General features: G+C 43.3%; 1 pseudogene; it reads left to right on the forward strand.

Annotated features, from left to right (window-relative positions):
* The first annotated feature begins 407 nt into the window (after nt 1-407).
* LOC126426489 (5S ribosomal RNA) lies at nt 408-525 on the forward strand (annotated as a pseudogene).
* Nucleotides 526-12,722: the final 12,197 nt, after the last annotated feature.

The following is a 12,722-nucleotide window of genomic DNA, read 5'->3' on the forward strand; positions in this document are numbered from 1 at the left end:
TTAGTAGTGGGTATTCGCTCTGAAGTACGCTAAATGTAATCTGTCTGCCACCTAAAGCCATGGCTTGGGATAATTCTTGGTTTGTCAATTTTATATATGACAGGAGCCGCTCGGCATCAGCTAATCTCATGTACCATCATGGGATATAAAAAGGCCCACTCCTTCTGAAAAAGATATTTTTAGAAATATCAAAACCTAGGTGAAGGGCTAATAAAACATTGTTTTGCAATTGGTTGGCTGATTTTTTTCAACCTCTTCGGATTTAGACTTGCTGTTTCGCAGCCATGTTTAAGATCTCCGCAAGTGCTATTCAGCAGGATATGGAACGTTCAAGCTACATATGTACGTCACTATGTGCCATCTATATGTGTGTGTCTGCATAATTGTGTATCTATATGTGTGGCTGTGTCAACAGCCTTGCCGCACTGGTAACACCGGTTCCCGTCAGATCACCGAAGTTAAGCGCTGTCGGGCTGGGCTAGCACTTGGATCGGTGACCATCCGGTCTGCCGAGCGCTGTTGGCAAGCGGGGTACACTCAGGCCTTGTGAGGCAAACTGAGGAGCTACGTGATAGAGAAGTAGCGGCTCCGGTCTAGGAAACTGACATACGACCGGGAGAGCGGTGTGCTGACTACATGCCCCTCTGTATTCGCATCCAGTGATGCCTATGGGCTGAGGATGACACAGCGGCCGGTCGGTACCGTGGGGACTTCATGGCCTGTTCGGGAGGAGTTTAGTTTATTTTTATATGTATGGCTGTAACACCTGAATCTGGTTCTTTTATAATTTTCTCATATTCTGTTTAGATGGTACCTATAGACTTGCCTAAATATTCAAGTTTGTATCCGCAGCCTTAGAAACAATTCCTTCTGGACATCCAAAAGAACATTTTATTATCACTTCAGAAACGCATCATTAACATGGATTGAATTGGGAATATCCCATGTACGTACCAAAGGAGGCTTATCAATTCCAGCTGTATTGCTAGCATCTTAATAGCGTACTACCGTTTGTGTATTCCGTGTTAAATTTTCGACTTTTACGCTCGCTTTATTATACCGTATATTTAAAAATCTGTTCTATGTCGGGATCTGTCCTTCGTTAAGTCTATGTGACTTCGTACCAAGGTACAGCGGTGTTTTGATGGTTGAATGTACACGTTCCGAAAACCAATAAATAAAATAAAACAAATTTTGTGTTCAAATTCTACCTGTTTGGCCTACATGTATCTTCGGGTACGAATCGCAGTTACGCGGCTATGTGTTCCAGGTAGCATAAAGTGTCAGAAACCTTAAAAAATGTGCATGTGTTCTGAATGGAACACACAACGACTATAAAGAGATTTGAAAACTAAAAATTTACCTTAAAGATTGCCAATACTTACGAAACTGGTTGTATACAACATTCGGTAATTATTGGGGCACACTGTTGTGCTCCACTAATCTCCCCTGAAATATTTTATCGTGGAAAAAGCAAATTAACCAATTGAAATTATCCTCGTAAAAACAGAGTTCCTTTTTCAGTGAAAGACAGGCAGATTTACAGGCGGCGATGTCATCTCCTTTTAATTAGTGTAATCGAAAACCTCATATGAAGAAGGGTCAACGAAAATGTACACCTGTACGGTATATATTAAATGTTGTAAAGATCGTGTGAAGTGACTGTTTTCAGCTTTTATCGACGAAACGAAAAATTTCATAATTAAAAACGTAAATATCTAATAAGTGAGTTTTATCCGATAAGCACATCTGTTGCATGTATAGATGCTTTCATGTTTCCACTATATTAAAAAAACTGAAGCCAAATAAGATAGTATTGAAAATTATTTGCCCGCATCTCGTGGTCGTGCGGTAGCGTTCTCGCTTCCCACACCCGGGTTCCCGGGTTCGATTCCCGGCGGGGTCAGGGATTTTCTCTGCCTCGTGATGGCTGGGTGTTGTGTGCTGTCCTTAGGTTAGTTAGGTTTAAGTAGTTCTAAGTTCTAGGGGACTGATGACCATAGATGTTAAGTCCCATAGTGCTCAGAGCCATTTGAAGCATGAAAATTATTTACAGGAATTCTGACAGTTATGACACATCGTCAACCAAATATACATTGGGCAAATATTTACGTGATGTCCTAGTTTCATTTATTTTTGTTCTATTTTTCGCCATTTGTATTTCTTGCTCTAGAGTCAATTAGAAAGTGGTACTGTTTGATAAATCTCTTCAGTGAGATCTCAGTGACCTGGAACTGAATCAGGGGCATTTGGGAATATATGAGGAACAATTCAGTTGCATCAACATTCCCTTGGTAGGGAAACCACAATAAGAGGATTGGCACTAGCCGGCCAGGGTGGCCGTGCGGTTCTAGGCGCTACAGTCTGGAACCGCGCGACAGCTACGGTCGCAGGTTCGAATCCTGCCTCGGGCATGGGTGTGTGTGATGTCCTTAGGTGACTTAGGTTTAAGTAGTTCTAAGTTCTAGGGGACTGATGACCTCAGAAGTTAAGTCCCATAGTGCTCAGAGCCATTTGAACCATTTTTTGATTGGAACTAATTCTAATTTATTTCCGGGACGATAGGGGATCTCAGTTGAGAATATTTAGGATGAAAATAGCAGTTCTGGTATTTGACTCATAACTAAGAAAAACCTCTTGCAAACGTCACTCCGAAGCGAGGAGTTGGATTAATTTTTATTTTTTTAAAGGACAATACATCTCACACAAAAATATGAAGGTATAGGGTGTGTGACTAGCCTCATCCGTGGGTAAGAGAACAAAATACATGAACTGGTCAACACGTGACGCAATGTAACTTATGGAGCAACACATAATTTAGACATTCATTTGAGTTGTGTAGTAAAAACAAAGCAAACCACAGCAGGAAGTAGTGGAAAGGGGCCTATAATAGGCAGAAAAGACGGCCTTGGAGGCTACGAGGGGCGTACGATAAGTAGTGCAACAGATTTTTTTTCTGAAAGCAGGTTGGTTTTATTCAATACGCCATATTATTCCCCCGCTCTTTTGGCTACAAAGCCCTGTTTATCAACATAATCTCCGTTCAATGTGACTGCCTTACGTCACCTTATTGGGAGGGCCTGTGCACCCGCATGCTACCACTCGAATAGTCGACGACGGAGCCAACATCTCGCTGCGTCAATAGCCTCTTCATCATCCACGAAGTGCTTTCCGCAGAGTGAATCCTTCACTGAGCCGTACAGATGGAAGACGGAAAGTGCGAGACACCGACTGTAGGTTGGTTGAGGAAAAACATTCCAGTGAAGTTTTCTGAGCGCCTCTCGGGTGCGCTGATTGTGGGAGGCCTTGAGTTGTCATAGAGGAGGAGACGTTCGTTTGCATTTTTGTGGCTACGAACACGCTGAAGTCGTTTCTTCAATTTCCTGAGTGTAGCACAATACACTCCAGAGTTGATCGTTGCGCCACCAGGGAGGACATCAAACAGAATTATCTCTTCAGAGTGGCAGAAGACCGTTGCCATGACTTTACCGGCTGAGGCTGCTTCTTTTTCTTCGGAGAGAAGTGGTGTGGCGCAACTCCGTGATGTGCAGCTTTGTTTCCGGTTCGAAGAGATAAGCCCATGCTCTATGGCCTGTGACGATCTTTAACACAAAATTCTCATTATCAGCCTCGTAACATGCAAGCAGTTGCGCACAGACGGTCCTTCGTTGCTGTTTATGGTCTTCTGTTAGGTGGCGAGTGACCCAGCGTACACACATCTTTGTTTTTTTTTTTTTTTTTTAAACGCCCCGTCGACAACGAGGTCATTAGAGACGGAGCACAAGCTCGGGTTAGGGAAGGATGGGGAAGGAAATCGGTCGTGCCCTTTCAAAGGAACCATCCCGGCATTTGCCTGAAACGATTTAGGGAAATTACGGAAAACCTAAATCAGGATGGTTGGAGACGGGATCACGTCGTCCTCCCGAATGCGAGTCCAGTGTGCTAACCACTGCGCCACATCGCTCGGTACACATCTTTGAGTACCCCGACGGATAGACGTGTGTTTCCGCACTAACAACAGAGACATCCAGTTGTACGGCGAAGTATTTGATTGGGGTCTGTCGATCACCTCGAATGAGAAAGTCCGCACATTTCAACATTGCAGTGTCACATTTGTGTGTGGCCGACCGCCACGTAGAAGATAGGACAGGTTTGCACAGTCTTGTTGCGATAATGACAGCTTTGTCTTTCAACGATTCACTGTACTTTTGTTCACTGTCAGGTCCCCGTAGACATTTTGCAAGCACCTGTGAATGTCTACGGTGCTCTAGTTTTCCGCCGAAGGAAACTCAATGACGGCTCTCTGCTAGAAACGCGCCTCCGTTACGGACGCCATTTTGAAGGCTACGTATTGCGGTGCTACCTATCGAAACTTCACGAAAGTATACGGGCTGAAGCGGGAATATTCCATGATGCCGTACAACGAATTCTACATTTATTCAGCCGAAACTGGTGGAGAAAAGAATTGTTACATTACTTATTAAACGTCCCTCGTGTAGACTTATTGAATAATTGTCTGTTGCCGGCCGGAGTGGCCGAGCGGTTCTAGGCGCTGCAGTCTGGAACCGCGCGACTGCTACGGTCGCAGGTTCGAATCCTGCCTCGGGCATGGATGTGTGTGATGTCCTTAGGTTAGTTAGATTTAAGTAGTTCTAAGTTCTAGGGGACTGATGACCTCAGATGTTAAGTCCCATAGTGATCAGAGCCATTTGAACCATTTTAATTGTCTGGTAATAGGAAAGCAGACGATCAGAATTATTCAGTAAGAATAGTCAAATACGTGCCTGAAACGAGGAATATGTCGCTCGTGCGTTACGGACTTCGATCATAGATACTAGTAAACTGGCCTTGCTGTGCAGAAGCTATAGGGCTGGTGTGGCTCCAACATAAACCACGGGACTGTTGGCAAAACGTGGCAGGATTTCAAATCAGCGGTCTGCATCCTATGTTTGTATCGTATTTTACCCACATTTCTCAATTGACTGCCAAAGGCTTCCAACAAAAATTACTTTTTTATTTGCGAAAATTTTGCCAGAACTACATTTGACCTGGATTTGTTCACAGTACCATTTATAAAATCTAACAAATACATCGAACGCCCCTCTGGTGGGCAGCGGGACGAAATTACTATAAACCATGTCGTTAAAATTCTTTTAAACAGTAAGAGTGGGCTCATGTCAAAACCTTAAACATTGGATTCGCCGCGTTTTGAGCTCTAGTCACTTATAAAAGAAAATGGGATATGGGAATTATGTCAACTGTAGGTGCCAAAATTGTCGACTTTAGGAGCAGGTCCATTTTAGAGTGGCAATTTTAGGTGCACTTCAAAGGTTCAGTTCCTATTATTTTTACAAAAGTTTAAATTATCAGTTTTTTAAAAAAATGATATTTTAGATGAAAGGTGAGACTTTGAAGTTTCAGAAAATAATTTTGGAGCCTACATTTGTTTAATAATATTAGAAGGTAGAAAAAAATTCTCTTCATGTGTCGACTATATGTGCTCTTACCTTATTATAATCTCACTTGTATACAGAAAAATGCGCGTATGCGCAGATGGCTTAAAATTTTTCCGTTTCAGGGCCTGTATCCAAAGCTGCCTTCGGTTTTCATCCTTACGGAACCAATGAGTAGGAACGAGAAACAGTTACACTTACTTCTGCAACCGAATTATCACTGATACTTTCCAAAATGTAATATGAGTCTGACTTTAAGGGCATCACTTTCAACACTTTAAATTACGTGATACTCTAATTCAAGTGCAAAAAACATATAAAAGTCACTTCAGCAGATTTCAATAAACGCATCTGCACTATCATAGAAACACTTACACGTGAAATGTAATGCCATTTCTCCCGACAAAACGCTGAGTACAGCCATAAGCCCAACACGAAACAACCATGTTTTGCCAAAATTCATGTGACTTTAGCCCAGAAATGTTGCAGCCACGAAAATGACGTCAGGGCCAGCCTATTATATTTATGGTCAAAGGTTACAGACCGCCCTGGGATGATGCAATGCGTAGTCCATAGTTTAACGATGGATTTGTGGTTTGTGTTCGGGAGGCAGAAGTTCAAAGGTCGCTTGCTGTGCTAATTCACAGGGCTGATGGAATTTGCGTGGCCAGTAAGGACAGTTCTCAAGCGACTAATCGCAACAGATTACGCATACAGACCTGAATAGACAGCAGCAGAAGACAAACCACTGCCCGATGCAGACCGCATCAAGCTGTTTAGGCGAAACGTGTACGTACTGCGTATTTGATTTCGGCGAGATGCTGTGCAGTAAACAGCGCGTGCCCACCACATCTGCCTCACAGAAGATTTCTTTTAGTACAGTTTTGATTAGTCAGAGAGCTTCAGTGTAATCTTTTATAAAGTTATATATTGCCAAAATCTCGCGCTTGCACAAAGAGACATTCCGCCACGTTGTTTTGCACAGAAATGGTTCAGAAACGTACACAGGTAAACTTCTGTCGTCTTATGGAGAATACGGGAGAGGTACTCCAAACCACCAGACAAATGAATTATGAATATTCGTTACCATTGCACTGTAAGATAGTTATGCTATCGTAAAGTACGCTAATATAAGAAAAATGTATTTTGTAGGATAGCTACAGTTAGGACTCATCAGAGTTTAAAAATTCGTTGTAGTAATGACTAAGGTAGATTTAGTCACTCATTGCCTTACAAGAATACCTCACCATGTTGGATTATTCCATTCTTTTGAAGATATAAAAAGTAACAGGGCTTTAAACATATGCAGTAAAATGATTCCAATGGCACGTTCATTGAACCTAAACTATAGTTGGTACCATCACTAGTTAACATTTGTTGTCAACCAGTATCAGTAGCAACATCCTATCACGTTCTGTGTCATAATTAAATTCGACATTTAAGTGTGAACACTTTTAAGTTAGGTTTCACTGTGCCGGTAACGAATATCAACGGAAACTACAGGGTCATTGTAGCCAGTCATAATTTGTTTTTCTTTTTAATAAAGGTTTCTACAGCCAGACAACAAAATGAGATTAAATGTATTTACACTAACATAAATTTCGTACTCACCATTCAAGAAGCAATGAGCAGCAATGAGCCCCCAAGCACCCTCCCTCAGACCACAACGAAAAATTCACAGAGAGCGAGGTATCTGCATTCATACTGCTGTTCATCTTTGCTGTCAAAAACCTACATAGAGCTTTGAGCATTTTACCAAAACCGAGTGGTTTTTTATTTTATTTTCCTGCCAACAGTGCCACATTTTACCCCAAAATCGTACACAAAATACATACATGTCCTATTAATTGTAATAAATCTACCTGATGACGAATGTTTAAACTTCCAAAACATGTGGAAAAAACTGTGTCTTGTCACAGTAAACGATATCCAAATACGACAGCTACTGTTTCTTCCGTGGTGCCTCCCACTGTCGCTCCCAACGTGATTGCCGCCTTGTCCCTCACTGTGAGTACTTCTGTGACTGCTACTACGCATCCCATTGTGCCCCAACGCTACTCATATAACTAAGTTATATGTGCTTTTACGATCCTTAATTGTCGAGTGAGCATCTTCATGAGGGTATCAACACTTAGTTTCTCAGGCTATAGCTTCTTCCTCATCGGCGCACTACCTGATAGTACATAGAACATTCATGAACAGTCCAAGTACTATGCAGCACGCAGTTTTTTTTCTGATGACTCCTGTGGCTCATGGCGTGTACACCACGAGACACCGCAACCTTTGGTTCCTGATCCACAACTGCTGAAAAGCCGGCTTACATCAACGGAAATTGGTTCAACACACATACATCCCTATGACATACAAAAGTGACTCAGTTATCTTCAGAAGTTCGAGGTTATGTGACCTACCAAGTGTGCTAGACATCTTTTAGGCGGGATAGCGTTCAACCATCCTGTATAGGAGGTTTCTAACGTGGGTCCATGTTGTGGCACTGGAGTCAGAGCTCGCCGGATCGAATCCTGGTGATGGAAGAAATAGCCACCACCAGCATTTGACCCAAAGTGTAGGAGAGGTGATGGGTCCAAGCCCCTGGTCACCAGGCTAGCAGCAGTTTCATGGATTACATTCCAAACCTTTTCAGTAAAGAGGGCATGTGACACTGTTGAGTCATCCAACCATCGGATGGGGAAGTTAAGCTCTGGTGCTATTCGAGAGGAGTAGCAACTGGATTATAAATTTCCTTTCTCTTGCCACCTTCACCTGAACTATTACTATGATGCCTAAAAACATCCTGCTATAATCCGTATTGTGGTGCTGATCTCACAACTAATCTTCAACTACACCTATGCTCCATCAGAAATTATTGTACGTGGGCTCCTACTACAGCTAATATTTTGACTCCTACACTGATTCCTATAATGATTAACTTAGACCTTTCCCCGTGAGTGCAGCTGTGACTACCACTGTGCTTCCTGCTGGATATTTCGCTGTAACCAGTATAATGACTACCGCTTTGACACTGTCTCCCAGTGTGACTACCAATATAATTATCAGTATGGCTGCCACTATGACCAACATTTTGACCACTACTGGGACCACTACCGTGCCTCCCTCTTGTGACCGACAATATGACTAGTACCGTGACCATTACTGTCCATTGTGACTACCATTATGGCTGCTAATATGCCCCTCATTTTGACAACAACTGGGACCTTCTCTGTGCCCCCATTGTGCCTCATACTTTGCTGTTCATGGCAGCAGCCACGAGTGGGAGGCACTCTCACAACCACTTGAGATCGCAACTGACACTGCCTGACATCCTCCTGACCACTACGTGACGTCCACCTGCCCACTGTCTGACATCTGCCTGACCACTACCTGACATCCACCTGAAAACTGCCCGACCACGCCTGAGCCAACTATCACTTGGCTACTAATTGAGCACCATTCAGAGCGATACCGTGCCTCGCACTGTACCTCCTATTGTGAGTACCGCTGTGACTATCGCTATGGCTACCACTATGATTGCCACTGTTCCTTCCATGGTACCTCCCACTGTCGCTCCCAATGCGACAGTCGCCTTGTCCCTCACTGTGAGTGCCACTGTGAGTGCTACTATTACTGCTACTTTACCTGTCGCTGTGTCTGCCACTATGACTCATCCTTATGGCTACCATAGTGACTACCACTTTCCCTCACAGTGAGCCTCTAGCTTGTGACCACTGCCATGAGCAGCACTGCTATAGTGGTGCGGTCTCGTTCCTTTTCCTGAATTTACTCAGAATCTTCAGTGAGCTCCAGCGAACCACCACCCATCCTGGAACGACGTAAAAATATGATCCAGTCTGGAAAAATGTTATAAAAGATAGGTTGCAATATACGTGTTAGCAGGGTACATACGTTTTACTGTCTTATAACTAACAAGAGGACGCGTTCAGTCAGGTGTGCATGAAGTTACTAAACAAAACAAGTTCTTGGTTAAAATACATGTGTCGTATTGTCGCTGTAGGAATATACATGCTGATATCAAGTCCGTCCTAACACACTGTTCCAGACGTGAAAGTAAATACTTGATCAAAGTTTCCGCTATTCCTTTCATTCGCACAACATATTCTCTCAGTAGCACCCAGCACAAGTAGGTATAGAACTCGCGACCTGCTGTCCCAAAAATCGCAAGGATAACCAGCTGTCCGCAGCTCGTGGTCGTGCGGTAGCGTTCTCGTTTCCCGCGCCCGGGTTCCCGGGTTCGATTCCCGGCGGGGTCAGGGATTTTCTCTGACTCGTGATGACTGGGTGTTGTGTGATGTCCTTAGGTTAGTTAGGTTTAAGTAGTTCTAAGTTCTAGGGGACTGATGACCATAGATGTTAAGTCCCATAGTGCTCAGAGCCATTTTGATAACCAGTTCACATGATTTTCGTCAGTTTACTATGCTCTTCCAACAGTATACAAATTGCCACTATTCAATAATATGACATTTCTAAAATACGATGGCATAGTATGCCTCACTGAATTTTAGACCATTGGGAGAAAGTCAAAATTTTCACTACTTATCCCAAAATGAATAGAAACATCATTTATAATGGATGTCAGCAGCTTTCGAACTTATCAACTTCTCATGAAAAATGAAATCAGAATGTTTTCACAAAATTACTACAGCTGAATTCAGACTCCTAGCGACGATCGTGCGCAGATCTCTCCCGCTTACAGAATGCACAATCGTTCTCCTCCTAGACTGACTGCAGTCAACCAGTTTTCTCTTGAACAAGACGTTTATTTCTCTCCTTGACCAGTTCTCAATTACAAATTTAATTCAGTTATGTTCTAAAATTCATACTTTTCAAAAAGTAAGCAAACTCAAAACAAATGGTTCAAATGGCTCTGAGCACTATGGGACTTAACTTCTGAGGTCATCAGTCCCCTAGAACTTAGAACTACTTAAACGTAACTAACCTAAGGACATCACACACATCCATGCCCGAAGCGGGATTCGAACCTGCAACCGTAGCGGTCGCGCGGTTCCAGACTGAAGTGCCTAGAACCGTTCGGCCACACCGGTCGGCGGTTCACCCCCTCATTCATAATTAATTTTTAAGTAATTTCAAGATCCATACGTAACATACATGATGCACTCACTGACTCTGTCAGAATTACAAATGAAAATAATAGAGTTAAATAATCGAAAATAACAAATACAGATAAAAATTGGAAACATGACGTAAAATACAGTTTTATGGACAAATTACTATTCAGGTAACTATCTAACACTAAAAACCTTCACTGACGTGTTCACAAAAAAATGTAACTTGTTAGGAGGTTGCCTACAAGAGAAAGTTATAAAATCTGTGTTTTAGGTAAAAAAAGGGTAGAGTCCCTCCACGCCCTCACCGGCATGATGGGCAACACGAAAGACCTACTGCCACCTCTGCATAGGGTTTGGTGTTTACTAAGTGTGTCTTCGCAGGATGAGGATACTGTGAAATTTGCGTACGTCTGGTTACGATCAGCCGCTAATACGCTCTCATCTGGAGACAGATTGAGTCGAAAATTGAACCAAGGACAGCAGTTTGAAGGGCAGGAAAAAAATGTGCACAAGGGAACAGCCAAGGAGAAAAAAAACCTCTGCGATAGTCTGGTCGGGGAATAATAGCAGTAGCAGATTGTTTGCTATCTGCGACATATCATGAAAGAGTTACATAAGTTAGTGCTGGGTGTAAGGCCGTCGGATACCTTTGACGTTGCGATGCGTTGTTACTCAGCTGCTGGAGCTGGGTACCGGCGTTGTCTTCTGGGCCAGCATCATTATACCTGTAACAGTTGTCTGTCGTCGGTTAGTGTCCATAGGTCATATAAAGGATGCACAGTGTGGGGAAGTGTAGGTGGTTAGTTTGTGCGTTAGTGTGCGAGTTTATTAGTTTCCCTTATGTTGCCTGTTGGTCGGCTTTGATAGTAGCTGGCATGTCCAGTCAATATTGCTGATATGCAGGGGCTCGCCGATGTTGTCGCTTGTGAGAGTGTGTTTAGGCCCTATCTAACAGTGTTAAGCTTCCACCTATGGTTATGATCATAGTTCCCAGAGTATGGATGAAAGGACTGTTCGAGTGTCTAGAGTTCCAGTATAGTCATTGACGAGTTTTTTTTTTAATACTTCCTTGAGGTTTTCGAGACGATATTCATTGTGAAGATACGCGGTGCGAGTGTAACATGGAGAATTGCTAACGATACGTAGCACTTTGTTCTGTTCTGTATGACCCGCAGGCAGCGTAGGCGTGTAGGAGCTGCATATCCCCAGACGGGAACTGCATACGTCATCAGAGGTCTGATCAGTGTCATGTGCTGTTTGAGCCTCATTTGCGCTCTGCCTCTCCTTGCCCACGTAAGTTTCTGGTCCAACCAGACATTGAGGTTTCTAACTTACTCTTGGAAACGTATTGGGCGTGCATGTAGTGTTACCGGTCTATAGAGTTGATATTTGAACAGTAGTCTCGGTCTGCGTGTGCACAGGACTGCTTCGGACTAGTCGACGTTTATTTTAATACGCCATCGTTCCAACCAAGGCCCAACAATACGGAGTGGTGTCTGTAATCGTAAATTTCTGTTTGATGGCTTCCAATCTTGCGCAAGGATGGCTATGTCAGCGGTGTAGATGGCTAACGTCGTGTTTTGTGTTGCTGAGAGATCATTAATGTAGAGGTTGAACAAGATGGGAACCAGTACTCTTCCCTGGGATACTGTGTCGTATCGACTGTTTGCACTCCACATCAGTGTTGAAACATCTATTGGTAAGAGATGAGTGTATGAGCCGTACGAGCCCGTCGGGGACACCAGCATCGCTTAGTTTGCGTATGAGACCCGAAAGCTTTTACAATATCCAGGAACCACAGCTCCAACGGCTTTGTTTGTGTTGTAGCCGCTGTGTTACGTTTTCAACTACGCGGAGGAGTTGCTCTGTTGTCGGGTAGTGCTTTCTGAACCCTGTTTTAGGTAGTTTTAAATATCTAATTATTTATGGTCTAGAACATAAAGTCGACCAGCTTACATTAAATTTCATGGTGATTGGTGTGTGGGACATGACTTCATCAATTCACAGGTTGGTATGTGATTTTTACGATCTCTAAAAAATACACACGTATAGCGGTGCCTGTCTCCTTAACGAGCGCGGGGGCGACGGAGGGTGCTCAGTCAGCACGCGGAAGCGTTCTTTAGGATGCAGTGTTACTGAGAGCAGCAAGTAGAGGATATTCAAAAGTAAAACATACCAAACAGAT

The sequence above is a fragment of the Schistocerca serialis genome, chromosome 1 (assembly GCF_023864345.2).
Source record: "Schistocerca serialis cubense isolate TAMUIC-IGC-003099 chromosome 1, iqSchSeri2.2, whole genome shotgun sequence".
Taxonomy (NCBI): domain Eukaryota; kingdom Metazoa; phylum Arthropoda; class Insecta; order Orthoptera; family Acrididae; genus Schistocerca; species Schistocerca serialis.